The 26,676-nt window shown below is 50.1% G+C and overlaps 1 long non-coding RNA gene across 1 annotated transcript in view; it reads left to right on the top strand.

Annotated features, from left to right (window-relative positions):
- LOC119393526 (uncharacterized) overlaps positions 1-14,430 on the top strand; it is a 30,296-nt gene extending 15,866 nt beyond the window's left edge. The window contains exon 3 of the long non-coding RNA XR_005183922.2: positions 14,392-14,430. This is a non-coding gene — a long non-coding RNA (uncharacterized LOC119393526). The remainder of the gene's footprint in view (positions 1-14,391) is intronic.
- The last annotated feature ends 12,246 nt before the right edge of the window (positions 14,431-26,676 follow it).

The raw sequence follows: 26,676 nt of genomic DNA, 5'->3' as shown, positions 1-26,676 counted from the left end.
CCCTATTGAACTTACACCGCAAATGTACTCTGCGATGTCGGTGCAGGTTAAAAAAATCACCGCCATATCCACAAAGTGAATGTTAGAGGAGCTTGCTCGGAGATGATCGGGTAACCCGCGAATCCTCCGTACACATTCCTCTACTATCATATATAGACGTGACTACGTTGCAGCTGCGGCCGAACGTGTGATCGAAGAGGTCGCGCTTGAAGCGTCGGCGCCGGCGGCGCCAACCTCAAGTAGCGACCGCTTTTGGCGCTCTGCTGCGGCATCCCGCACCCGCACTTCTTCGGGGTTCTCTTGCCACCGCTTCCGTGCTGCTTTTGCTTCGCGACCTCCCACCGCAGGGTCCGCTTGACGGCACGCCCGCTTACCTACTGCTTCGCTGGCCCGCACCTCCGGGTTTGCTTGACGGCGAGCCCTCTTCGCTTCTTGTTCACTAAGTAAGCTGCCGGCGAAGAGAAAAGCGCGCCAAACGCTATCGCCCAACGAGAGGCGCGGCCCTCAAGCGGTCGCCTATCTAACTAGCGCACGCGCCTAGGGTGGTGTGCGCCGCCTTGAGCGGTGGCGCGCCCAGTCCTCGGCTGGGTTTCCCGTTCGTTGACAACCATTCCTTTGCTTTAGACGAATGGTTGCCTATCCTACGCATTACGCTGCCGGCCCAGGCTTAATGCCAACTAGAATATCCACTACCCGTGTTTATTTTATTCATTTCACAATACTGCAGGCCAGCATGACCCAGGCAGGAGTGGAATTACAAAGAAAGAACAGCACAGAATTTATAACAATACCGCCACCACGTGCAATACGTCAGTTTCGCTAGGACTATTTTTAACAAAGAAATAAGAAACAGCACCAAGAGTTTACAAACACTGGCACTACAACTAGTATAACAGTTCCAGTGATACAATATTCAACACGAGAAATGCTCTTCAAGGGCTTCATCAAAATTGTCTGCCTCGCAAACGAACTCGGGTAGACTGTTCCAGCCCGAAACAGTGCGGGGAAAAGAACTCTGTGTGAATGCCTCTGTTTTGGCAAAAATGTGTTGTAGGGTGTGTTTGCGACTGTTGGACGTCGCTCTTTCTTCAGTGGGCTTTAAATATGAAGGTGCAGAAGTACTAAATTTTCCGTTCAAAATGTTGCGCGACAATTGCAGTCGACTGATTTTTATGCGGACAGGCAATGTGGCGATGTTATGAGAATTCAAGAGTTGATTTGTTGAATCTAATCTTTTGTATTTATTAAATATAAATATGATGGATTTCTTCTGCAGCCGTTCTAGGATCTGTATATCTTTTTTAGTGTATCCGATACAACGAATGCATACTTCAATTTATATCTAATAGCATTATACGCTTGAAGTTTAACATTCACAGTTACACCATATTGCCACACCCACTTCTTGTTTTATTTTAATGGATTCGGGTTTGACAAGCAAGGACGGTTATCAACGCTCGACGCTGTCCGCGAAGCAATGCTCGAGAAACATCGTGACTGTAGTACATGGTTTTGTTAAGATTTCGCGCCGCACGCGAATGTTCCAGCTTTGTCGAGAGATAAAGCCGCCACCAGCTATATAAAATAGCGCCTGTATAAAAGCCGACGCGCTTGACCGCTTGTCAGTTCATCGACGGTCGACGCTCCGTTCGCCGCTATCAGTGCATAGCGTGTGTATTGCTGTAAATTTCCGTTTCTCGGCCACGATTTCGGCCAAATCTGGGGTTTAACGTCCCAAAACCACCATATGATTATGAGAGACGCCGTAGTGGAGGGCTCCGGAAATTTCGACCACCTGGGGTTCTTTAACGTGCACCTAAATCTAACTACACGGGCCTCAAACATTTTCGCCTCCACCGAAAATGCAGCCGCCGCGGCCGGGATTCGATCCCGCGACCTTCGGGTCAGCAGTCGAGTGCCATAACCACTAGACCACCGTGGCGGGGCCAAATAAAGTTTCATCTTGAGCACCTCACCTGCGGTCTTCGTCGACGTCACGACCCACGTGACATCTGGTAGAGGTGCTGCTTCCTTGATGTTCCGGGCACCTACGAATAGCCGGGAACCAAGCCCAGAGCGTGAAGACGTCGAAGACCTTGTGCACCAAGAAGGCCCGGAAGACATCCCGGATCGTCGAGCTAGCCGCAGGCAGCTAGGACTACAACCCGAGTTCGGACCACTACCCCACAAGAACAAGACCTCGACGACGAAGACGACAGGCACCATGACCGCTGCTGTGTCACCTCAACGAGTCGTCATGAATCAGCCCAGGGAGCCGCCGACTTTCCGAGGATCACCATGTGAAGACCCGTAAAGCTGGTGGGAGAAATACGACCGAGTTGCTCACTTCAACAACTGGGACTGTGACGAGAAACTTCGCCAAGTTTACTTCGCCCTTGAAGATAGCGCCAGGACCTGATTCGAAAACAGAGAGGCCACCTTGACGACCTGGGACCTATTTCGCACCGCATTCCTTGGAACCTCCGCAAGTGTCGTGCGTAAGGAAAGGGCCGAGGCCATGCTGGAAAGCCTTATACAGCTCCCAAACGAGAACGTCGGAATATACAGAGAAGAAATGACCCGCTTGTTCCGTGACGCCGACCCTGCCATGTCTGAGGAGAATCTATGATTCATAATGCGACGATTCAAGCAAGAGCTGTTTGCGGACCTTGTTCGCAACCCGCCAAGAAGTGTCAACAAATTCCTTACAGAGGCCACAACAATAGAAAAGGCGCTTGAGATGCGGACAAGACAGTACAACCGCCGCTCACCAATAACCGACTACGCCAAGTTCAAGCCCTCACCACCGACAACCTGCGCGAGACCATCCGAGCGGTCGTGCGGGAAGAGCTGCGTAAGATGTTTCCGGAATCGCAGCCTCGAGTGGACTCGATCACAGACATTGTTCGTGAGGAAGTCCGGCAATCGCTTGGAATTCCCGAAGCACCGCAGGCTCAGGCGGAAGCCATGAGCTATGCTGCTGCAGCCCAACGCAACGCCCACCCCCCCCCCCCCCACCACGCCCGCGTGAAGACGCCGCGCCGCCGCAGCAGTTCTGCCGCCAGGCACCGCCGCCACCACCACCGACGCCATACCGCCCGCCGACAGGACAACGATGCGCCCCCCGAAAGACCGACGTTTGACGTGCCCCTGACAACCGCCCGCTGCGCCCCCCGAAAGACCGACGTTTGACGTGCCCCTGACAACCGCCCGCTGTGCTACCACTACGGGGAGGCCGGCCACACGTACCGCCGCTGCCAGTACCGACAGATGGGGCTACGCGGATTCGCCGTGAATGCGCCGCGACCGTAGCCAGGCGAACGGCCTCGAAAAATTGAAGACTACCTCACCGGAACACAGTGGCATGAACGACGACCTTCCCGCTCGCCGTCGCTCGGCCGCTATATGTCAGCGCACCGCCGGCCGTACACTAACTAGCCCAAACCGGCGCCGGTCGCCTAGCCACCAACCGACAAGAGGGCCGTGCGCCTATTTTTCGGCTTGTGTGCCTAATACAGACGTTTTGTCAAAGACTTTTCAAGGATCGCCGAGCTTCTAACGCAGCTCACGAAGACCGACGTCGAATTCAGGTGACAAACAGCGCAAGTCGAAGCATTTCATGAACTGAAACGACGCCTTCAGGCGCCTCCGATACTTGCGCATTTCGACGAATACGCCGATAGGGAGATTCACACCGATGCAAGCAGCGTAGGACTCGGGCGCCGTCCTTGTGCAGCGGACGGGCGGACTGGAAAGGGTTATCAGTTATGCTAGCCGGTCGCTGTCTAAAGCAGAGGTCAACTATTCCACAACAGAAAAGGAGTGCCTCGCCATCATCTGGGCTACGTCAAAGTTTCGGGCCTACCTCTACGGCAGGCCATTCAATGTTGTCAGCGACCATCACGCCTTGTGTTGGCTAGCTAACTTGAAGGATCCTTCAGTTCGCCTCGCGCGGTGGAGCCTAAGATTTCAAGAATTTGACATTACTGTCGTGTACAAGTCCGGAAGGAAACACTCCGACGCCGTCTGCTTGTCTCGTGCCCCCGTCGACCCACCACCGCCCGACGACCAGGATGACAGCTTCTTGGGAGCCATAAGTGCCGACGACTTCGCCAAACGACAGCGAGCCGACCCGGAACTGAAGGGTCTAGTGGAATACCTGGAGGGCAGGACCATCGTTGTCCCAAAAGTATTCAGGCGAGGATTGGCATCATTTTCCTTGAAAAACAACGTCCTCGTAAAGAACTTCTCTCCGGCCCGAACCAGCTAACTTATCGTTGTACCTTCGGGACTGAGACGAGATATTCTCCATGCTGTGCACGACGACCCGACGGCTGGACACCTCGGACTTTCGCGCACGCTCGCACGAGTACAGGAAAAGTACTACTCGCCGCCCCTTGCCGCCGACGTCACTCGCTACGTAAGAACGTGCCGAGGCTGTCAGCGACGGAAGACACCGCCCACAAGACGAGCAGGCTTCCTTCAGCCAATCGAGCCGCCTCGGCGACCATTCCAGCATATCGGGATGGACCTCCTGGGGCCGTTCCCAACGTCGACTTGCGGAAATAATTGGATCGTCGTGGCTACCAACTACCTCACCCGCTATGCCGAAACAAAAGCCCTGCCCAAAGGCAGTGCCGCTGTGGTAGCCAAGTTCTTCGTTGAGAGCATCGTCCCTCGACACGGCGCCCCAGAAGTTGTCATCACCGACAGAGGTATGGCGTTTACGGCTGACCTAACTCAGGTGATCTTGGAATACAGCCACACAAGCCACCGCCGAACAACCGCGTACCACCCACAGACCAACGGCCTCACCGAGCGTCTAAATAAGACCATCGCCTACATGCTGGCCATGTACGTCGACGTCGAACAAGACGTGGGACGCCATCCTTCCGTACGTGACCTTCGCGTACAACACGGCCGTACAGGAAACGACGCAGATGACCCCATACAAGTTGGTCTACGGACGGAGCGCGGCAACGACGCTCGACGCCTTGTTACCAAACGTGACCGATGAGGACGGTTATCAACGCTCGACGCTCTAAGCGAAGCAGTGTTCGAGAAACTTCGCGACTATTGTAGATCGTTTTGTTAAAATTGCGCGCCGCACGCGAATGTTCCAGCTTTGTCGAGAGATAAAGCCGCCAAAAGCTATATTGCTGGAAAATTCGATAGCGCCTGTATAAAAGCCGACGCGCTTGACCGCTTGTCAGTTCATCGACGGTCCACGCTCTGTTCGCCGCTATCAGTACATACCGTGAGTATTGCTGTAAATTAAATTTCCGTTTCTCGGCTACAAGTTCGGCCAAATAAAGAGTTTCATCTTGGACACCTCACCTCGTCGACGTCACGACCCACGTGACAATATTGCACCAGTTGCGCCACGTACAGCAAATCAAGCAGGCCTCTTTGAGGCCTGCTTGATGTGCTGTACGTGGCGCTAGTCATCAGCTAAAGAAATGGCGATGTTGGAGTGCATCAAAGAAGCGTCCTATATGTAGGGCACTAGGCATATATGGGTTAAACTGTGGTGCAAATTATTTACTCCAGTTCTAGTCTCAGCGCTTCAACGAACTGTTTCACGCAGTCTTTCATGATCTTTTTTTCGTTGCTGTCAGTGTGCATATCGATACCCGAACTAACAGTTATGAATGAAGATGGCTTCGTCCGGTCCTGGAGTACCTGCATCAAGTAGAACTGCAGGCATTTGTATGATCGCAGTGTGCAATTTTCTACGTTTGAGTTTTGAGAACTTTCATGAATGTATAAAGGAGATATCAAAAGGCGGACAACGATACACATTAGGTTCCTGCATTAGTACCACATTGCATGCAAATTTATTTGCTCTATAAAGGCGTTTATTGACGGCACTAGTCGACGAAGCACAACGGCGACAGTCAAGACAGAGCGCGGACTCTGAGCGCGAGGAGCGTGCTGTCAGAGAAGAGCCGAAGGGGACGACCCACTAGAGAGCGCCCGAGAGGGCGACCCATTACATAGACTTCCAACGCTTCGCTACAATTACCCCGGGTACGAAAAAGGGAGCCGCCTGGCGACCTAACTGCTTGTGACTATGAGCGGGTCATGATAGGGCTTCAGGCGCTCCACGTTGACAATGTCGCGCCCTCGACGGCGCATGTGCGAAGATGGTTCAATGGGCTCGATCAGGTAGTTGACCGGGGATGTGCGTTCGACGACACGGTAGGGGCCGTCGTACTTGGGCAGCAGTTTGGAAGAGAGGCCAGGTGCATTGGTAGGGACTGAGAGCCATACGAGTGCTCCAGAGCGGAACGTGGGCGCAGAAGTGGTGGTGTCACTGCGAATGCTCTTTTGCCGCTCTTGGTCATGCGTAGTAAACGTCTTGGCAAGCTCCCGACACTCCTCAGCAAGTCTGGCTGTGGCAGAAATAGGCGCACACTCAGACGGATCCGGCTTGTATGGAAGGATTGTGTCGATTGTGTGCGACGGGTGTCTGCCGTACAATAAGAGAAAGGGGGAGAAACCAGTAGTGCTCTGAGGGGCGGTATTATAGGCGTAGGTGACGAAAGGCAGAATGGCATCCCAATTGGTGTGATCGGCGGCGACGTACATGGAGAGCATGTCGCCGAGCGTGCGGTTAAAGCGTTCGGTGAGGCCATTCGTCTGCGGGTGGTAGGCAGTAGTTTTCCGGTGAACAACGCTGCACTCTTTCAGGATGGCTTCGACGACTTCCGACGAGAAGACACGACCTCGATCGCTGAGCAGCTCCTGGGGTGGCCCGTGGCGCAGCATGAATCGGTGCAGCAGGAAGGAAGCAACATCGCGCGCTGTAGCCGATGGGAGGGCGGCAGTTTCGGCGTATCGCGTAAGGTGGTCAACAGCGACGATGGCCCAGCGGTTACCAGCCGACGTTAGAGGAAGTGGTCCATACAAGTCTATGCCAACGCGCCCGAACGGACGGTCAGGGCAAGGCAGAGGTTGCAGAACTGCCGGCGACAGGTGCGTTGATGTTTTGTGGCGCTGACAATCGATGCAGGAGCGAACGAACTTCTGCACGTAGCGGTACATCCCTCGCCAAAAGTACCGTTGGCGAATGCGGTGGTAGGTTTTCGATACCCCAGAGTGTGCGCACTGCGGATCAGAGTGGAACGATTCGCATATGTCAGAACGCAGACCGCGGGGTATTACGAGTAGCCACTGGCGGCCGTCGCCGTAATTGCGTCGGTGGAGGAGGTCGTCGCGAACGGCGAAATGGTGGGCTTGACGACGCAACGCGCGAGTGAATGGTGTTGCCGATGGATCAGTCAGCAAGTCTATCAATGAGGCGATCCAGTGATCCTTGCGCTGTTCAGTAGCGATGGTGTGAATGTCGATAGAAGAAACGGCATTGTGAGACACTGAGCTATGAGTATTGTCGTCAGGCAAGGGGGAGCGCGAGAGTGCGTCGGCGTCAGCATGCTGGCGTCCATTGCGGTACAGCACGCGGATATCGTAGTCCTGTAGGCGAAGTGCCCAGCGGGCGAGGCGGCCTGAGGGATCCTTCAGTGACGACAACCAGCATAGTGCATGGTGGTCGGTGATCACATCAAATGGGCGACCATACAAATAAGGTCGGAATTTCGTAAGGGCCCAGATGATCGCCAGGCATTCCTTTTCGGTGACGGTGTAATTCGCCTCGGCTTTAGTAAGCGTACGACTTGCATACGCCACGACGTATTCAGGGAACCCTGGTTTGCGCTGCGCAAGGACAGCGCCAAGGCCAACACCACTAGCGTCTGTGTGTACCTCTGTAGGAGCCGTAGGGTCGTAGTGGCGTAGTATGGGAGGCGACGTCAACAAACGGCGGAGCTTTTCGAAAGCGTCGTCGCACTCGGACGACCATGAATGGAGAGGCCCGTTACTTCCGAGGAGCTTCGTCAGAGGCGATATGATAGTCGCGAAATTTCGAATCAAGCGCCGAAAGTAGGAACACAGTCTTACGAAACTGCGCAGTTCTTTGACGGACATAGGTTTCGGGAACTCGGTCACGGCGCGAAGTTTGCCTGGATCGGGGAGAATTCCGTCCTTGGACACGACGTAGCCGAGGATTGTCAGCTGCCGTGCTGCAAATCGGCACTTCTTTAGGTTCAGTTGCAGACCGGCGTCGCTCAAACGCGTCAAAACATGCCGTAGGCGTTGAAGATGGGTGGAAAAGTCCGGAGCAAAAACGACGACGTCGTCGAGGTAGCACAAGCACGTGTGCCATTTCAGGTTGCGCAGAACGGTATCCATCATGCGCTCAAAGGTGGCGGGCGCATTACAGAGCCCAAACGGCATGACGTTGAATTCGTACAGGCCGTCGGGCGTGACAAAGGCGGTCTTCGGTCGAGCGTCGTCAGCCATAGGTACTTGCCAGTACCCTGAGCGCAAATCGAGAGATGAAAAGAATTCGGCGCCTTGCAGGCTGTCAATCGCATCGTCTATTCGCGGCAGTGGATACACGTCCTTACGAGTGATCTTGTTGAGTCGTCTGTAGTCGACACAGAACCGCACAGAACCGTCCTTCTTCGCAACAAGAACGACAGGAGACGCCCAGGGGCTGTTCAAGGGTCGAATAACATCGCGTCGAAGCATGTCGTCGACTTGCTCGGTGATTACACGGCGTTCTGTGGGAGATACGCGACATGGACGTTGCCGCAGTGGCAGGTGGGCGCCAGTATCGATGCCGTGCGTAACGGCCGATGTGCGGCCGAGAGGCGTTTTTGGCGACATCGAAAGAAGAGCGAAATTCTTCCAACAGGTCCAGAAGCTGGGAACGCTGGACCTGCGTAAGGTTGTCAGCTATGGTGGAACCAAACACGTCAGCGGGTGATGAACCAGACATCGAAACAGCACTGAGCGTACTGGAACTGCGGCCGTGCGTGTCATCGGGTTCGTCCATAACTTGTGCGTCTTCGAGGAGTTCCACGCTGCCGAGACATTCCCCTCGCACCAACGTAACACTGTACGGGGAGGGGTTGATTACAAAAATAGAGTTTCTTCCCTGAGTGATTTGAACGGTCGCGAAAGGCACCAGCAAGCCTTTCCTCGTGCAAATACGGTCATATGGCGAGAGGAGTGCAACGGTGTCGGATAGACTGGCGCAGTAGACGGACACCGCCGTTGACGAGTTTGCAGGCAATTTGATGTCCTCTTTGACGAGTACCTTGCTCGCAGCCGATGGACTGTCTTCCGGCGTCAAATTAGAGAATGGTGACAGCTCTATTTCGGCTGGTGCGCAATGAATGACGGCGTCGTGGCGGGAGAGAAAATCCCATCCGAGGATGACGTCGTGAGAGCAGGCAGGAATTATGATCAGTTCGACGGCGTACATAGCGTCCTTAATCATGACGCGGGCTGTGCACACCACTGTAGGGTGAATACGTTGGGCGCTGGCTGTACGGAGGGAGAGCCCGGAAAGTGGCGTCGTCACTTTGCGCAGTATTCGGCTAAGCTTTGCGTCCATAACGGATACAGCGGCTCTAGTGTCGATAAGGGCAGATGCACGAACACCTTCTACAAACACGTCTATCACGTTCGATGGGCTTCGCTGAGGGCTTTCACAGTTCGATCGCGTCGCAGCCCTTGCCTCGTGGACTGCGACGACTAGTTTTCCTGGTCACGTGGGACCAGACGTGGCCGCATCGGGGACAGTGAGCGGCGTCGTGGTGACGGTGAACGGCGGGTAGAGGGCGCTGGGCGAGACGGCGGTGACATAGGCTGCGGTGAATCGTAATACGGGCGGCTCGACTGGCTTGGCATGGTTAAGGCGACTTGAGGCGACTGCACGCGATTGCAATAGCGGGCGACGTGACCGGCGCAACCGCACGCAAAGCAGATGGGGCGGTTGTCGGAAGTGCGCCATCGGTTCGCCGGGGTGGGTCCCATCCATGGCCCAAGACGCGATGGACGGGGCGGCGGCTGATAGGACTGCATGGTGGGCTGCAGTCGTGGCCTAGGAATGACGTCGGCGTACGCAGCCGGCACACTCGCCTGGAAGGCCTGTGGTCTGGCGACGACTTCGGCGTAAGGATGTGGGGCAGACACGGGGATCGCTGGGGGTGGCCTGGCTACAACTTGCGCGTAACTGAGTGGCGCAAGCGCCGGAGGTGGCTGGTGGTATTCCGGCATGACCTCCGCGATTTCCTGTTGAATAGCGCGGCGTAAGGGAGGCAGCAGTGTGGTCGACGGCTGTTCAACATGCTGCGACTGAGGCAAGGTCAGTAGAGAAAGCTCGCGGGCAATTTCCTCGCGTACAAATGACTTGACCTCGGCGAGCAAGCCCGAGTGATCAGAAATGGCCGACAAGCCAGCGAGGTCGGCGTCGCGTGATGGAGGTCACGGGTCAGCAACCGCTGCCGGCGCAGCTCCTCGTAGCTTTGACAGAGCGTGATCACCTCTGTCACGGTACGAGGGTTCTTGGCGAGCAGCATGGTGAAGGCATCGTCGTCGATGCCTTTCATAACGTGTCGGATCTTGTCAGACTCAGACATGGTTACGTCGGCCTTCTTGCACAAGTTGAGGACGTCTTCGATGTAGCTGGTAAACGACTCACCGGTCTGCTGAGCTCGTTCACGTAAACGCTGTTCGGCTTGCAGTTTACGTACGGCAGGTCGGCCAAACACGTTGATGATGGCGGTCTTGAAATCAGGCCACGTAAGGAAATCGGTTGCGTGGTTGTTGTACCACAGGCTGGCCACACCCGCGAGGTAGAAAACCAGGTTGCTCAGCTTTCCTGCCTCATCCCATTTGTTGGGTACGCTCACGCGCTCGTATATCGCGAGCCAGTCCTCCACGTCAGTGCCATCCGCGCCGGTGAATATAGGAGGGTCGCGGATGCGGGGGGAACCGGAGCATGGTGTCGGTACAGGGGGAAGCGTTTGCTGGGCGGCGTCTTGAGGCATGGTAGAGGGCACGGTACGGGATCGAAGCGCCAGGGGCATCGAACGGACCGAAGCTGGTTGGACGGCGTAGCACTCTCCACCAAATTATAAAGGCGTTTATTGACGGCACTAGTCGACGAAGCACAACGGCGACAGTCAAGACAGAGCGCGGACTCTGAGCGCGAGGGCCGAAGAGCCGAAGGGGACGACCCACTAGAGAGCGCCCGAGAGGGCGAGACTTCCAACGCTTCGCTACAGCTCCGACAAACCTGTCTGTCTCGTAGTCAGTCACGTTAAACGTAAGAGTTTACGCGCTTTCCACTCTGCTTAAAGGAGCACGGACACCCAAATTATGCATCTTGTTTTTTCTGTTGCGATAAGTAGTCAACGACCCAGTTATCGCGGCTGGAAAGCTCGTTTGCTCGAGCGCGCGACCGTTAATTAATTGGAGACGGTTTTATAGCGCCCTGTCGCAGTTTCGGTTTCAGAGAGCGCCGAGGGAGGCGGGACCCAGAGTGGGGGCTATGTAAAGATAGATGGCAGCGTGAGCACACAAAACCGCGTGCACATGAGCACCGCGTCGACTCTTCTCAGCGAAGGCTTCCGGGGTGCTGCAACAATGCCCCCTGAGACGTAAATATGCGTGACCCCCCCGCGATGCACTGCCGAGGCGAGAACACCAGCCTTTGTACCCCCGTGCAAGTTTCCCCTTCTTTCCGTTGAAAGGGTCTGCTAGGAGAGAGTGGGAGAGAGCGCCCGCAACAGTCGTGGCAGCCGACGCGAACTCGTGATGCAGGTGGCGGTTGGTTGTTCACAAGACCACCAAAGGCGCGTTTCGCGTGGCAGAAAAGCTGGAGCTCACCCAGACTCACTCAAGAAATATTTTGCTCTTAAGGCTCTCTTGGATTCATACCCACCAAAATTTTCCTCAGGCGGACTCACTTGGACCCAGACTAACTAAAAATTTTCTCACCCAGCCTCACTCGGACTCAAACTCACCAAAATATTACTCACGCGGACTCACTCACTCATACTCACGGCTCGATCTGAGTCCGAGTGAGTCTGTTAGCCTCTAATTAGCTTCTTTGACCACGGTGTCGATGCTATTAAACGCCAATATCTCGCACAATTGATCTACGAGGCACCTTTTGATCTCGTACTTTCAAATACGTGTTATCATTGGTTGCAATCCAGTAAGGACATCTTCATTGAAAGACACGACTGACGAGATATTTTTATCAAAACCTTCCCGTGTAAGAGTGTGCGGAGGGAGGGGAAAGATCAAGTCGCAGCCTCGTTGACTGGCAGGCAGCGCAGGCTGCCGCCCGCGCTCTCATTCTCCGGGCCACTCACTCGCCCACCGATGACCCTCCTGATTCACAAGAAAACTATCCTCAGTTTTTATTAAAGATGTAATAGCTCATTATTGGCACTACCACCACCGCTTCCCTGCGTTCTGCAAGAGTTTCAAGAAGGCGGACGGGAGAATTCTCCGAATATTCACTAATGCGCTACTGTGCCCGGCAGTGCTCAAACATTTTGACTCTTCCGCCTTCTGCCAGTACTGTGAGGTGGCTGACGCCTGCCACATAGTATGGGCATGCCAGCTCAATTCTTCTTTACCCCCCAGCCCCAATCCAACCCGAGTGGACTGGGAGGCGGCCCTGCTCGGCTGCTCCTCTCCCTCTCTTAGCAATGCCTTGCTCTGCTCTCCTATGCTTTCCCACTCTCTTTGCTTTGCCCTCACCCGCTTCGCCAATTTCGCAGACGCTCCGCACGGCTGGAACTCAAGCTTTAACAGCTTGAGCGAACCACTATGACAGACGAAGCACTTTCAAAACGTTGGTGCTCTCCGAGAACAGTGCCAATTCGCTGATTGTGTGGAATAATTTCGACAGCGTCCCGCACCAATTTTCCTTGTAGGAAATTCTAAGACCCTGTGTGGGTGTGACAGCCAGTGTTGCTTGGTACCAGAGGTAGAATGGATGCTGAAATGTATATGGCGAAATCCTGTAATAAAATAACGTTAACATTTACGGCATCATAAAATGGTCAGGTTTGGTAACTGATCGAGCGTTGCGAACATTTTATATTGGAGTTGACGAAAGGGGTTTTATGATACACAGACCTTTCAGGATGCAGCGACATATACATGTAAATAACCGTATACTAATACGTAAAGTTTAATTATGTATTTCCAGTAGCCACTCGCTTTACAATAGCAACCATCTTGGTCATTTTCTAGATTAGCTGGCCTCGCCAATTATACCCAGTCACCGTCGCTTCTCTATGCTGCAAGAGCGGCAGCGTACGAGTACGAGGTCATATCTAACTTCTTAAAATAAGGTAAACTAAAGAAGGGTAATGGTTCGAGGGGCCCGCTTTGTTAGGTACAACCTTATGAAGCCATAGAAAACATAAGTGGCCATCATTCGCAGTTTTTAATTGAAATGTTAAAAGCCTGATGAGGAACTTTCGCATGCTTGCTTATGCGGCTTGGACGCAGTAGTGTCTAGCATCAGATTGAAAAAGCCCTGATAGATTTACTATTCTATTAGTCCTTAGTGCGAAATGCAAAGCGCAAACATGCCAGAGCTTGCCCGTATCATGTCAAATCAGAAATAATAAGCCGTGCTGAAAAGACATGTCCATAAATGGGAGAACCTATTCGGTGGACGTATGCATGACTTTAAAGATAACTAGCAAAACAGACATCGAGGAATCCACCTTTTACGTTTTCCTCTGCTGCCCTCTGCCCTTTTGGAAGGATTTTGTTAGGGCCGGTACAACTGGTATCGCCAGAAAGAAAGCCTCCGAGATCAAGAGGCGTTTCGCGACTTTACCGCTAGGGGATTGGCGCGTGCCCTGTGGCATCGTGAAAAAGGCGGACTGGTGTGCCAGTTGTCTTTGGCTAGACGGTCGTCAGTTGTGGTAGCCAAGTACCCGCTAGTAAGGAAAAGCTCGAGAATGTTTAAGACTGTTTGCCCAGAGGTACATAGTACTATAAAAGAATTAAATGTTGGGCTAGTTGGCTGAGACATATTAGGCATAAGTGGCTGAGATATAAGAGCACAAGGAATGAAACGACGAACACAATGAAAGCGCTTGTCTTCGTCTTCTTTCTTGTGTCCGTCGTTTTATTCCTTGCGCTAATATGTCTCAGCCAGTCACATTTGCATTTCGATCTGTCTAACACACTCTTTCATTTCTTTTTTTTGTGTTCAAAACTTTCCAATACTGTTACAATTTTTTAAAAGTCGCAATGTGCTTGTGAACGGAAATATCTTCTAGTGACTATTGGAACTACACTTTTTACTCAAGTCACAAAACACAGGCTCTTTGCTGGTAAAAACAAATCAACAGCATGGTAGCCCTAAGCAGGCATTCTACCACTACACGTTTTGCTCTGTCGTTTGGCTGCACTCTGGGGGGTATATATTTCAGTGCTGACCAACCAGTGCCTTGGTGTTCAGAAGCTTGACAACTGCTCTTTTCTGTAAAAAAAGCGCAGACTTGCTGTACGTGTGGCACGAGGTGACCGGCCTGCTGGCGGGCTATCATCCTGAACACCCTGTGCCAGCAGGCCAGGTAGGTACTTATTTACAACACTCTATTGCAAACGTCTTCACACTTTACACGTTTTCCCAACCTCCACTTTCCAAGCTTTCTGTAGTGACCAAGGGCGTAGCCAAGGGTGGAGTTGGGGGGGCGTTCAAACCACCCCTGAAATTTTTCAATTTTGCTTGCGTATATATACACGCACACATACAAACGCACGCACGAATATACATCAAGTATGCCTGAACCACCCCCCCCCCGAAAAAAAATTTCTGGCCACGCCCGTGGTAGTGACTAAGGGTTAGGTTCCTCTTGTCATTCTTAGTGACGCACGTGGCCGAAGCTGTCAGAGTTCTGCCGCACATCGTTTGCCGTATTGGCTGCGAACCGCTCTGGCTAACACTCCGAGGATTACACTGACATACCTAATAGATAAAGTGAATGGGAAAGCGACCGCCGCTGTAGGTTCGATCCCTAGTTGCGGCAAGTTGATTTCTCACCCACTTTAATTCATTTCCTTTTACTTCATAATTACTATACGACAGTTAAAACATACAAGGCAGCACTGTGGTGCGCTGTGGCATCGCGAAAAAGGGGGATTGGTGTACCAGACGGTTGTGGGTTGTTGTTAGCCAAGTACTCGCTAGTAAGGAAAGCTCGAGAATTTTTAAGGATATTTGCCCAGAGGTACATATTACTATAAAAGAATTAAATGTTGGGCTAGTTGGCTGAGACATATTAGACATAACTGGCTGAGATATAATAGCACAAGTAATGAAACGACAAACACAAAGAAAGCGCTTGTCTTCGTCTTCTTTCTTGTGTCCGTCGTTTATTCCTTAAACTAGTATGTCTCAACCAGCTACATAATACTGTTATATTTTTTTTTTAATTCGCAATGTGCTTGTCAACGAAAATATCTTCTGGTGACTATTGGAACCACACTTTTTACTCAACTCACAAAACACGGGCTCTTAGCTGGTAAAAACAAATCAATGGTATTGTAGCCCTAAGCAGGCACTCTACCACTACACGTTTTGCTCTGTCGTTTGGATGCACTCTGGGGGTATATATTTCAGTGCTGACCAACCAGTGCCGTCGTGTTCACAAGCTTGACAACTGCTGTTTTCTGTAAAAAAAACGCAGACTTGCTGTACGTGTGGCACGAGGCGACCGGCCTGCTGGCGGGCTATCTATCTGTGAGCCTTCCTGAACACCCTGTGCCAGCAGGCCAGGTAGGTTTTCATTTACAACACTCTATTGAAAACGTCTTCACACTTTACATGTTTTCACAACCTCCACTTTCCAAGCTTTTTGTAGTGACTAGGGGTTTATATTCCACTTGCCATTCTTTGTGACGCACGTGGCCGAAGCTGTCAGAGTTCTGCCACACATTGTTCGCTGTATTGGCTGCGAACAGCTCTGGCTAACACTCCGAGGATTACACTGACATACCTACCCGATCAAGTGAATGGGAAAGCGAGAGCCGCTGTAGTTCAATTGGTAGAGCATGGGAGGCGTCATCCGAAGGCTGTAGGTTCGATCCCTAGCTGCGGCAAGTTGATTTCTCACTCGCTTTAATTCATTTCATTTTACTTCATAATTACTATACGACAGTTAAAACATACAAGGCAGCACTGTGGTGCGCTGTGGCATCGCGAAAAAGGGGGATTGGTGTACCAGACGGTTGTGGGTTGTTGTTAGCCAAGTACTCGCTAGTAAGGAAAGCTCGAGAATTTTTAAGGATATTTGCCCAGAGGTACATATTACTATAAAAGAATTAAATGTTGGGCTAGTTGGCTGAGACATATTAGACATAACTGGCTGAGATATAATAGCACAAGTAATGAAACGACAAACACAAAGAAAGCGCTTGTCTTCGTCTTCTTTCTTGTGTCCGTCGTTTTATTCCTTAAACTAGTATGTCTCAACCAGCTACATAATACTGTTATATTTTTTTTAATTCGCAATGTGCTTGTCAACGAAAATATCTTCTGGTGACTATTGGAACCACACTTTTTACTCAACTCACAAAACACGGGCTCTTAGCTGGTAAAAACAAATCAATGGTATTGTAGCCCTAAGCAGGCATTCTACCACTACACGTTTTGCTCTGTCGTTTGGATGCACTCTGGGGGTATATATTTCAGTGCTGACCAACCAGTGCCGTCGTGTTCACAAGCTTGACAACTGCTGTTTTCTGTAAAAAAAACGCAGACTTGCTGTAGGTGTGGCACGAGGCGACCGGCCTGCTGGCGGGCTATCTATCTGTGAGCCTTCCTGAACACCCTGTGCCAGCAGGCCAGGTAGGTTTTCATTTACAACACTCTATTGAAAACGTCTTCACACTTTACATGTTTTCACAACCTCCACTTTCCAAGCTTTTTGTAGTGACTAGGGGTTTATATTCCACTTGCCATTCTTTGTGACGCACGTGGCCGAAGCTGTCAGAGTTCTGTCACACATTGTTCGCTGTATTGGCTGCGAACAGCTCTGGCTAACACTCCGAGGATTACACTGACATACCTACCCGATCAAGTGAATGGGAAAGCGAGAGCCGCTGTAGTTCAATTGGTAGAGCATGGGAGGCGTCATCCGAAGGCTGTAGGTTCGATCCCTAGCTGCGGCAAGTTGATTTCTCACTCGCTTTAATTCATTTCATTTTACTTCATAATTACTATACGACAGTTAAAACATACAATTATAGTCCCCTATACCCTCTTTAGCTTCATTCTGTTGGTTCCATTAGAAACGAGCTCTCGATAAATCCCCCGCTTTAGAATCGAGTTAGTGCGATACTAATGTCTGTGTTCAAATTCTCCCACCTTGGTAGCTAAGCACGTAAGTCACCGCGCTGCCAAGCTCGAGGACGTGGGTTCGGTTCCCAGCCTTATTTGGCCACGTCTGGATGATGGTGAAATGCAAGGACACCCGTGTAATTGCATTTACAATTACTCGGGTGTTGCGTGAGTTCCGCAAACACGTCCCCAAATGGTGGATACCGTACATGTACGGTGCCGCGTCTGCATGTTTGGAAATTGCGCCAGTTTTCAAACTTTTTCTTGTGCCCAGCAAGTGCTGCCACCCTGCGCGGATGCCCGAAGTGTCATTACCCTTTAGTTTCCTTCCAAGATTTTTTTAGGCTATCGCTCACACATCTGCACGTGCGTGGGCGCGCGGCGGTAAGTGTGGTTTCGTCTCGCAGGCTCTTTGCGTTTCTTGCGATCACTAAGAGTGATGTCTATCCGGCCTTTCATTTCTAAGGGTAACTGCGTGATACTATTGAATGATCCTGCGCTCAAACGGAAAGTACAGAATACAGGATCTGGCTACAGAACCCATAGACGGTTGTAACCCAGGAAGCTGGCCTGAACATTCACGGAATGAATGATAACATTACCAGTATCACTACACAGCGTGCAACAGAAGTGGGAGGCACGGTCGTCAGACAAGACACTAGTGAGCTCTCCCAGGACACGATAGACGTCATTATGAAAAAGCAATGCATGAAAGCATCTAGCCTGACAGAATAGAACTCGTAGAGCCTTCAAAGCTAATCAACTGGCGTAAAGTGTCCGATATAAAAAGGCATAATACGGATAGAATTGAACATGCTCTGAAGAGCGGACGAAGCCGAAAAGCGGTGTAGAGACAAATGGGCACAGACAGAAAACCAGATATATACACTGAAATAGAACGAAGGCAATGTCACGCCCAATAGGGATAAGATGGTTAAGGTAGCTGAGGAGTTCTACAGACATCTGTACATTAGCCTGGACAGCCACGACGATAATGGCAGTAGTGCTGAAGTATTATACATCCAGCCAGTAATGACAAAGGAAGTAAGGAAAGCATTGGAGGGAATGTAAATAGTGAAAAAAGCTGATGAGGATGATGTAACAGCTGATCTCCTGAAAACGGTGGACAAATTGTTTTAGGAAAACTGGCCACCCCGTACAGGAAATGTCTGCATTGAATGCCAAAAATGCGGCATAGGCAGCTCCTCGCTGGTTGCTTTGCAGGAAACCGATTCCCACAATGAGTGGGATATTCCGGAATTTTTCCCCTTTCATTTATTTCTTGCGCTGCCTGTTGTCGTGCTTGGTTATTCTTCATCGCCGCCTAAAGCGCACATGCACGTCTCATCCGTGTTCTCTTGACACCGCTTGTTGATTGTGCACGGTCCACTCACCAAATACCCGTACAATCGCCCGATGTATACAGTACAGACCCCTGCAGTCGATACATCGTCCTTAGACAAATTATTACCTTGTAATATGATTATTATACTTTTGACATCCTCGACCGCTGTTCGTGCCACTATTTAATAACTCGTTATCATCGTCAAATAGACATGCGCTGGCTTGACTGTGTGTGTTCAAGCGGCTCCAGTCAGCGACTTGACGGCGAGCCCTCTTCGCTTGCTCACTGAGTGAGCTGCGGTCGAAGAGAAAAGCGCGCCAAACGCGAGCGCCCAACTAGAATCACTAGAAAAATTTCAAAGTATCGCATCTGTTTTCCGCGCGCCGCCGCCGACGCGATTGGCTTACTCGCATCACGTGACCTCTCACCGCCATATCCCTTCCAAGCGCTTTGGGTGCAGGCGCGTTGAATGCAGAGCGCGGCCGGACATTTAGCAGTACCACGGTCCCTAGAAGTGCTTCGTCGCTTTTTTAAACGCGTCATGCAGATGCCAGAGAGTAGCTCACCAGTAACCGAACGTTGCTGGAGCTACTCCGGGAATTTCGTATATTTTTGCATTTCGTGTGGGAAACATTAACGTCAAAGAGCGTCGTTGTACGTGGCTGCATAGTTGGCCGCGAAATGAATTCGCCCCCCTCGAAGAACACTCCTTTCTGTAGTGAACTACACAAACTTTGCTGGAAAAGCTCTCATGCAACAGGATACTTCACCTTTTCTGTTTGCTATGTTCAGCATACTACGTACCTTTCTATTTGCTCGGCTGTTTATATCTTGATCTGTTGAACAGATTCTGCATGCATTTCGAGTTATAAGCGTGTCGCGCACGACAGCGAAATCGAAACTTATTAAAATAACTGTTTACTGTTTACCTTGAACGCAGTTGTCGCATGATCATTTGCCACTGCGCAAAAGTGAAGCGTGGAACTCTGTTGATAAAGTTGCTACAAGGCAATGTTATTTAGCGTACTTTCTTTTTTAAAAAATGTTGGTAATGCTGCATTGCGCCGAGCGTATCCTTGCAATACTGTTTAGTGGCGCAGAAGCCGAACCCCAGCTGTTTACGCGCTGGCAACGCAAAAAAAGAAAAAAAAAACTTTGTCGGAACACAGCAAAATATTTCCAAATGCACTGCAACGTTGGGAATATTAAGGCGACAATAAATAGGAAATCAAACAACTGAGTTGTGACGTCAATCATTTTCGATGGCCTATTTTCTACCTATCTGTTAAGAAATGACAATGTATTGGCAAAATAAGATGCACCTTACCTACCGCACGCCGATTCGCCCGTGCGTTCGGCTGCTGGCGTTCCGAACCGAGACATATACTTCACGCACAATTTCCACTTACCGTACACACACCACTTCTATTACAGATAACACCCAGCTGAACAGCAAGCATGGTGCGCAAGTAAGGTATGCGTCAGCGATCAGTCGAAGGACGCAATGCTGAATGTTCGGGATGTTCGATAATGTTCTGGAATGTGTTATGAAGTGAACCTGAACACCGACTGCAAAGCTAGCGCAAACAGTCAACATTCACCAAGTGTCGAAGTAAATGGCATCTCGCACGGTCATTACGCTAATGCAACTATACACCTCCGGACCTTGCGAACACACCCGGCCGTGAAACGAAAAGAGACCGATGTAGCCACGAAGAGAGTTCGCGAGCACATGGCAACATTCGCCGCACGTTCCATTAGCTACACCTCTTACCGCGCAGTCGATTCATGACTGTCGATGACTCGAAATCACTTCTGATATCCCTTTGGAGAAACAGACACACACACATATTGAAGTTACGCCGACCGTAACACGGCATCGAGGCGAAAAGATCGGTCACTTCTCAACACATGCTACCAACGCGCTGCACGGTCCGGAAGGGAAATGGCGCCACCGCCCAATGTTGCCCGCGTGCAGCCTACCTTTCGGTACTCTGAAATTTTCCAGTGACTCTACGCACAACGAGAGGCGCGCCCTCTAGCGGTCACCTATCTAACTAGCGCACGCGCCTAGGGTGGTGTGCCCTGCCTTAAGCGGTGCGCGCCATCTAGTGAGCATTCTTGAAATCACCGGAGATCGCAGCTGCGCCTATGGCGGGACCAATGAGAACTAGTGTACACGCCACCGACAACGGAGAAGGCGCGAGCGTAAGAAGCTTGGCGAGCAAGCACGTCAGTCAAAGCTGTCCGGAGCCCGTCACTGCTCGGCGTCCCTCGTAGCCTTTGGCTTATTTGGTGCGACAAATCTCATGAATCAACCTTCCCCGTCGCGCATGCGCTGTGCTTAAAAGCGTAGCTAACATTGAAGCGGTTCCAATATATCAACACGCGGCTTGAGCAGTGCGATAAAACCTGCGGCAGTTTTAGGGGGTCCTACATAGTCGCTGTGAAAAACATGTACAAGTATGCGTGTCTGTATTGTACCTGTAACATGCAGAAGCAGCTCTTAAGTGCTTATGAGTTTTACGTATAAACAGAAGATACGCAAGATTTTATTTGTAACGTTAAATGATATTGCACATTGATGTTTTCTCAGCCATGTAGCTCACCTTAATAAAGCTATTATAAATTCTTGTCGCAGCGTTTGCGCGAAACTTAACACCATGGGGTTATTACGAGACAATTTTAGCGCTAGAAAGTAGATGCGTGAAAGAACACTGGAGTAGGGGTACTGGGACCAGGACCACAGCCCGATACTCCATCCTATTATATTTGCTTTTACGAGTCATTTTTAATGCGCTTGAGACAGTAGACGACAGCGGCGTGAACGACTGCGACTTCGCTACGTACAGAAAACTGTCATTCTACACACCGTTTGGTGTGGTTCGACAGCAGACCCTAACGATGTATGATGCCGGTTGCTTCGTACTGACGCTTTCACTGCTATGTGGAAAATGGAATTAAAGGGACTGTCTACCGCCCGGAAAAATTTTTCTCATTGTGGTGAAAATGAGAAGATCGCTCGTCACATCGGCGGCAACGAGCATGCTTTTGCCCCATAAAGGAATTATATTTTTAATTTGATGTTGAAAATCGTGAAAAAATTACAGTAGCGTCACCCAACGCCGATATGGTTCAATCTACTGGTAGGACAAGAGATTCTCGCAGGTAGACTCATTTTGCTTAAAAACAAACATGTATTTTACGCACTTTAGACACCTTTCGATTGCGTCAGAGAGTAATTTTTTGCTTTTCTTTTTCTCGCGCATACAAAAAGGCGCCCGATGGCGCAGCTTGCGGCGCCGCCTTCGATTTTGTCTGCTTCAACTCATGCGCTATGTCATGCGGCTCTCCGCGCTGGCCGTACTGTGCCGCTCTATTGTTGTAAGGATGTCTCATATGTGCTGCGCTGTGAAGGCGTGCATTTGTCACTTTTTGATAAATCGACTTGGCTTGGATTGCGGCAGCAGTGCTAAAATAAGCGCAGAGACTGCGATTACGGCAAAACAAATGTTCTGTAATCGTATAGTAAGGCTTCATTTAACCGGTAGCGCGCTGAAAACGACTGTTACATTCTTTACAATAGGGTTCGGCAAAAATGAAGTAATCCTATCGAAATCACATGTATTTTTGGTTTTAACTTTTACCGGCACTACAATCATAATCGCGTCCACTAATCAGTGTTGTGGGCATGTTTCACGCCAATGCAAGAAGACGGAACGTAGATCGAAAAATTCTGTTTTAAAAATTTCCACTCGCTTTTTAGAGCAACAGCTGCAAGGTTGGACACTTCAGACGGTACGCTTTCTATTGTTGTACAAAGCAGAAAAGCAATGACGGACGGTAGACAGTCTCTTTAAAGGGGTCATGAAGCACCCCTTCGGCTTGTTGAAAAAACACATCCTGTGGAAAGCTGTCACGGCTATGAACTGTTCTGCCAAATATTACAGTCGTGGGCGCCGCGTAAAGGCCACAAGCGGAGCGCGAAGTTGCCGTTTCCTCAGGTGCCCTCTTTTCAAACAGAGGCCGGTTGTCACTCTCGTCAGTGGGCGGGGCGTCTGCCGGTTGACGTCGCGATCTGCATCGCCGCGTCCCAAAAGGCATAGCATCCTGATTGGCCGATAGCCGACGTAAGTCGAGTGCGGCGTTCAGGTCAGATGCGCTTCTTGCCACGGGGTGCCGCCACTTGCCAGCGCCGCACTCCTCAGTACACGGTAGCCGCACTCGCGCATGCGAATCACAGCGGGAGAGCGATCGCGTTTCATGACGCGCGCTGACGTAACTTCTTTACTCCGTGCCATCCATCCCTGCGTAGCTTCCAGTGCGCTCGTCGGTACGAGAAAAGAGAAAGCGCTCAAAGCGTGCGCCGAACCCCCATAACTCCGCTCATTCTTGACGGATTCGAAAAATTTTTTGCGGCAATTTATTCGGGGGGCAGTAAACTCCGATACTGAGGTCATTGGATCATTACTTGGAAAAGTGGTTCACGACCCCTTTAATGTTATGATGCCAGAACGTTGTTAAGAATTTCAAATAAATACAGGGCGTGTAAAGAAACGTGCGAGCTTTAACGAGGCCTTAAAGATAACAAAGGCAGCATGTGTAGGACATTGGTTCTAAGCAGCCATCTTGTACGCGTTATGTGATAGAACGGAACGAAACGTCACGAGAGGACGTGAGGGAACAGCCAATAGGCGAGATGAGGGAATTCATAAATGTTTTCAAGGCATGAAGAAATGCAGTATTATAGCTGAACATCAATATTAGCAGGAATTGTTTTTCAAAGGTCGAAATTCAAAAGCGCCGTGACTTTAACAATTTGTGTTAGTCTTCACTGGCCGCTAAATGGTGTGGCAAGCTCACGAGACGTACCTTAGAACGCCTAGCACGCGTAGTTATAAAGCGAGATTCAGTAAAGAAGGAAAATGTATATGTTGTGAGGAAGCTAAGGAAACGACGGAGCATGTTTTGATTGAATGTGGAGATATCCACCCAGGTGTATGTTTGGGAACGAGCCTACGCAAAACCTTGGGCTTTACGCACAACCATGGTAAGCAGAACACTTTCGCAATAGAAATAAGTAAGAGACTGTTGGAGTATTGGTGGCCATAGAATGGCCTCTGCCGGAAGGGGCAGAAAGCTGGGCTGTGAATGTTTTTTTTTTTTTTATGGTAGCATTCATATAATCGAAGTTGGCAGGGCAATGGACCAACTTAAAAAGAAGCGAGCTTTTTTTTCTTTTTTTTTGCCGAGCGTGGTGGCATGTGCGCCACCACGCTCGAGAAATAACGGCTTCGTTATAAAGGGGATGTTCATAGCATCCATCCATCCATCCATCCATCCATCCACAGTCGGTGGTGGGGGGCTGGTTGGGACTTTCGCAAACTTTTGGCGCGGGATTGGAGTAAGCCAAACACAAAGCAGGCTAATTCGATTCTCCGATCCTAGCGCTTACGTTTTGATTCAGTCCAAGTCACTATCAGACGGAACGGTGCCTCCGTCCGTTCTGTGCCCGTTCCTTTAGAAATGATTGACAGCACTGCCGTTTCCGTTTGCTATTCCCACGTCTGACCGTCAGACGAGCCTCGATCAATCCCGTGCGGCTCCATGTCGTCCTTTCGTTACGTTTCGTTCCTTCCGTTCTATCACAGAACGCGTACAAAAACTTGGAGGACGCTTGTGCTTCGCCTTCAAGAGTAGAACGCGATAGCGTAATCGGGACCCGTGCGCATCGCCCTCTCTGGCTTCGGTTTTCGGAGCATGCCTCAACCGTGCCGTGAGGAAACGAGCGACTGTGCCCTTAACATTGGCTGCTTCAAACTATCCTAGAATGCCTACTGCAAATGCAGTTGTTAAGTGCCCACTACGTCATAATTCTTTCTTTTGCGAATCGGCGAAAAGCCCACTACGCGTCTGTAAGGCAACACGCGAACCTACGCAGCTGCTCACTTTGTTTATGCTTTTGCAGCTGATGATTAAATATGTCTGAACACTTTGTAGTGGGTGGGCCTTCAAAACACTCACTCGTTTCACAGTTAACATATTTTGAGGCTTGGCGAGATTCTACGCTTCTGCCACGCAATATTACGTGCTTTAAGAAAACTCCTTGCAACACGTGACATTCGTATAGTTTTTTTTTCCGAAGCTATTTCAAGCAATATCATGGCTCTTTGGTAGTACACCTGCTTGCCACGCGGCATGGGTTCGATTCTCACTCGGACTGAAGTTTTTTTTTCTATTTATTTTATGTGGATCTTTCTGATTTTTTCGGTCACGGACAACATGATTTTTCGCTCACGACCAGCGACTCCGACGCCGACACCGGAATTTCTGCGAAACTAGCTCTTTAACACTATCGCGTTAAAATAGCTCCCCTGGAGTGCGGTTTATGCGCTCACGCGTACACTGTGGTATCACTCGTTCCTTTTCGCTCCTATAGGGCACTGCGGAGATACTTTTTACTTCCAAGTGATGAATGGAAATGTGAAGTGATCGTCAGTTAGAGTGCTCACGTGATAGCCACCATATCTTCTTGTAATACAATAAGCTATTTCTAAATATCACTTGTTTCCAATATGAATAGAAACACAATAGCGAGAAGGAACTGCGAAGGCACTTTGTTGGCTAAGGTGGAATCTCAACATTCTTTCCCCCTTTCAATCATTGCTTGCGCCGTGTTTTCTCGTGCTTGATTCTTCTTCGTCGTCTCCTAAAGCCCTCACGCATACTCAGGTTTTGTCTTTTTTCTTATCATTACACAACTTGTTCAGTATGCGTCCATTATGCATGCTTCACTAGTCGCAGTTACCCATACAATCACCCCCTGTATTACACTGTATTAACTTCATACCCATGCTGTCTATACTATAGGCTCAGAGCAACCGAACGCTTTTTCAGGTACCTATCCGGGTCAATTAAAGGCCACTTGAGAAAAGGAAAAAAGAAAGGGTGAGTTCCCAGTGCTTCTATTGCTTAGTACGATAATTTAGGTGAGAGCGCTTATTCAGAGCTTGTGCATGGAGTCGTATAGCGGCCGGCTTAGTAGATAGGCTCTGCATGATTTGATCGCGTGCGCGCGGTCCCGAGGCTGGGTCGCGTTTATGTGGAGCTAGGACCGGATTTCGCCTGGCACTCACTCGTATAAATAATCGTATTAAGCAGATGTCGCATAAACACATTAGAAATATGCCCTTGGCTGGTGCATTCAAGCACCAAGTGCAAGTAGTCAATATTCACGGCAGGATAGGTCGTCAGTATCGTGTTTAGGCGTTTCAAGAAGTTGAGGCTCACCGACAACGTTGCCGATTCGGTCACCACGTCGAAGTATTTTCATAATAGAAAAGCGGCCAGTACCAATTTTCTTTCTAGGTGATTGCAAGACACTCTAGGCGCGACGGCCAGTGTTGCTTAGTTGCAGAATTTGCGACTCGCGAATATTGAATTTTCAAATGTACATGGCGAAAGCCTTTAGGTTAAGCAATCATTAATTTTTAGTGGATCATAAAATACGCAGCTTTGGTAACTGCTCAATCGTTGTGAACATTTTATATTGGAGTTAGCAAAATGGCTTTTTAATACAAAAAGATGTCCCTGCGTTTCAGGATGAAGCCATGTATATATCTGTAAATAACCTTATACTTATACGTAAAGTGTAATCGTGTATTTGCAGTAGTCGCTCGCTTTACGCCATCGAGATTAGCTTGCCTCGCCAAACATGCCCAGTCACCGTCGCTTTAAAAAACAAAAAAAACCTGCAACACCACAACAGCGCGAACGTACGAGCGCGAATACATATTTAACTTCGCTTAAAATAAGGTAGGCTAAAAGAGACTGCGTCGAGGGGCCCACTTCTTTCTTAGCCACACCCTTGTGCACCCATAGAAAATATCAAATTAGAAAGGTTGTCATTGTGATATTAAGGAAACAAATTACATTGGACAAGCCTTATCAAGGAACATTTACATGCTTGCTCATGGTGCTTGGACGCAGTAGTGCCTTGCATCAGACTGAAAATCTCAGAGAGCTTTACAATTCTCTTAATCCTGACTATGAACTGCCAGTCCTTGTGTGCCAAGGCAGAATAAGCTGTGCTGAA

This window comes from Rhipicephalus sanguineus, chromosome 1 (assembly GCF_013339695.2).
Source record: "Rhipicephalus sanguineus isolate Rsan-2018 chromosome 1, BIME_Rsan_1.4, whole genome shotgun sequence".
In the NCBI taxonomy this organism is placed as follows: Eukaryota; Metazoa; Arthropoda; class Arachnida; order Ixodida; family Ixodidae; genus Rhipicephalus; species Rhipicephalus sanguineus.
The sequence above is the reverse complement of the archived record's forward strand: the minus strand, read 5'-3'. Positions and strand labels throughout refer to the sequence as shown.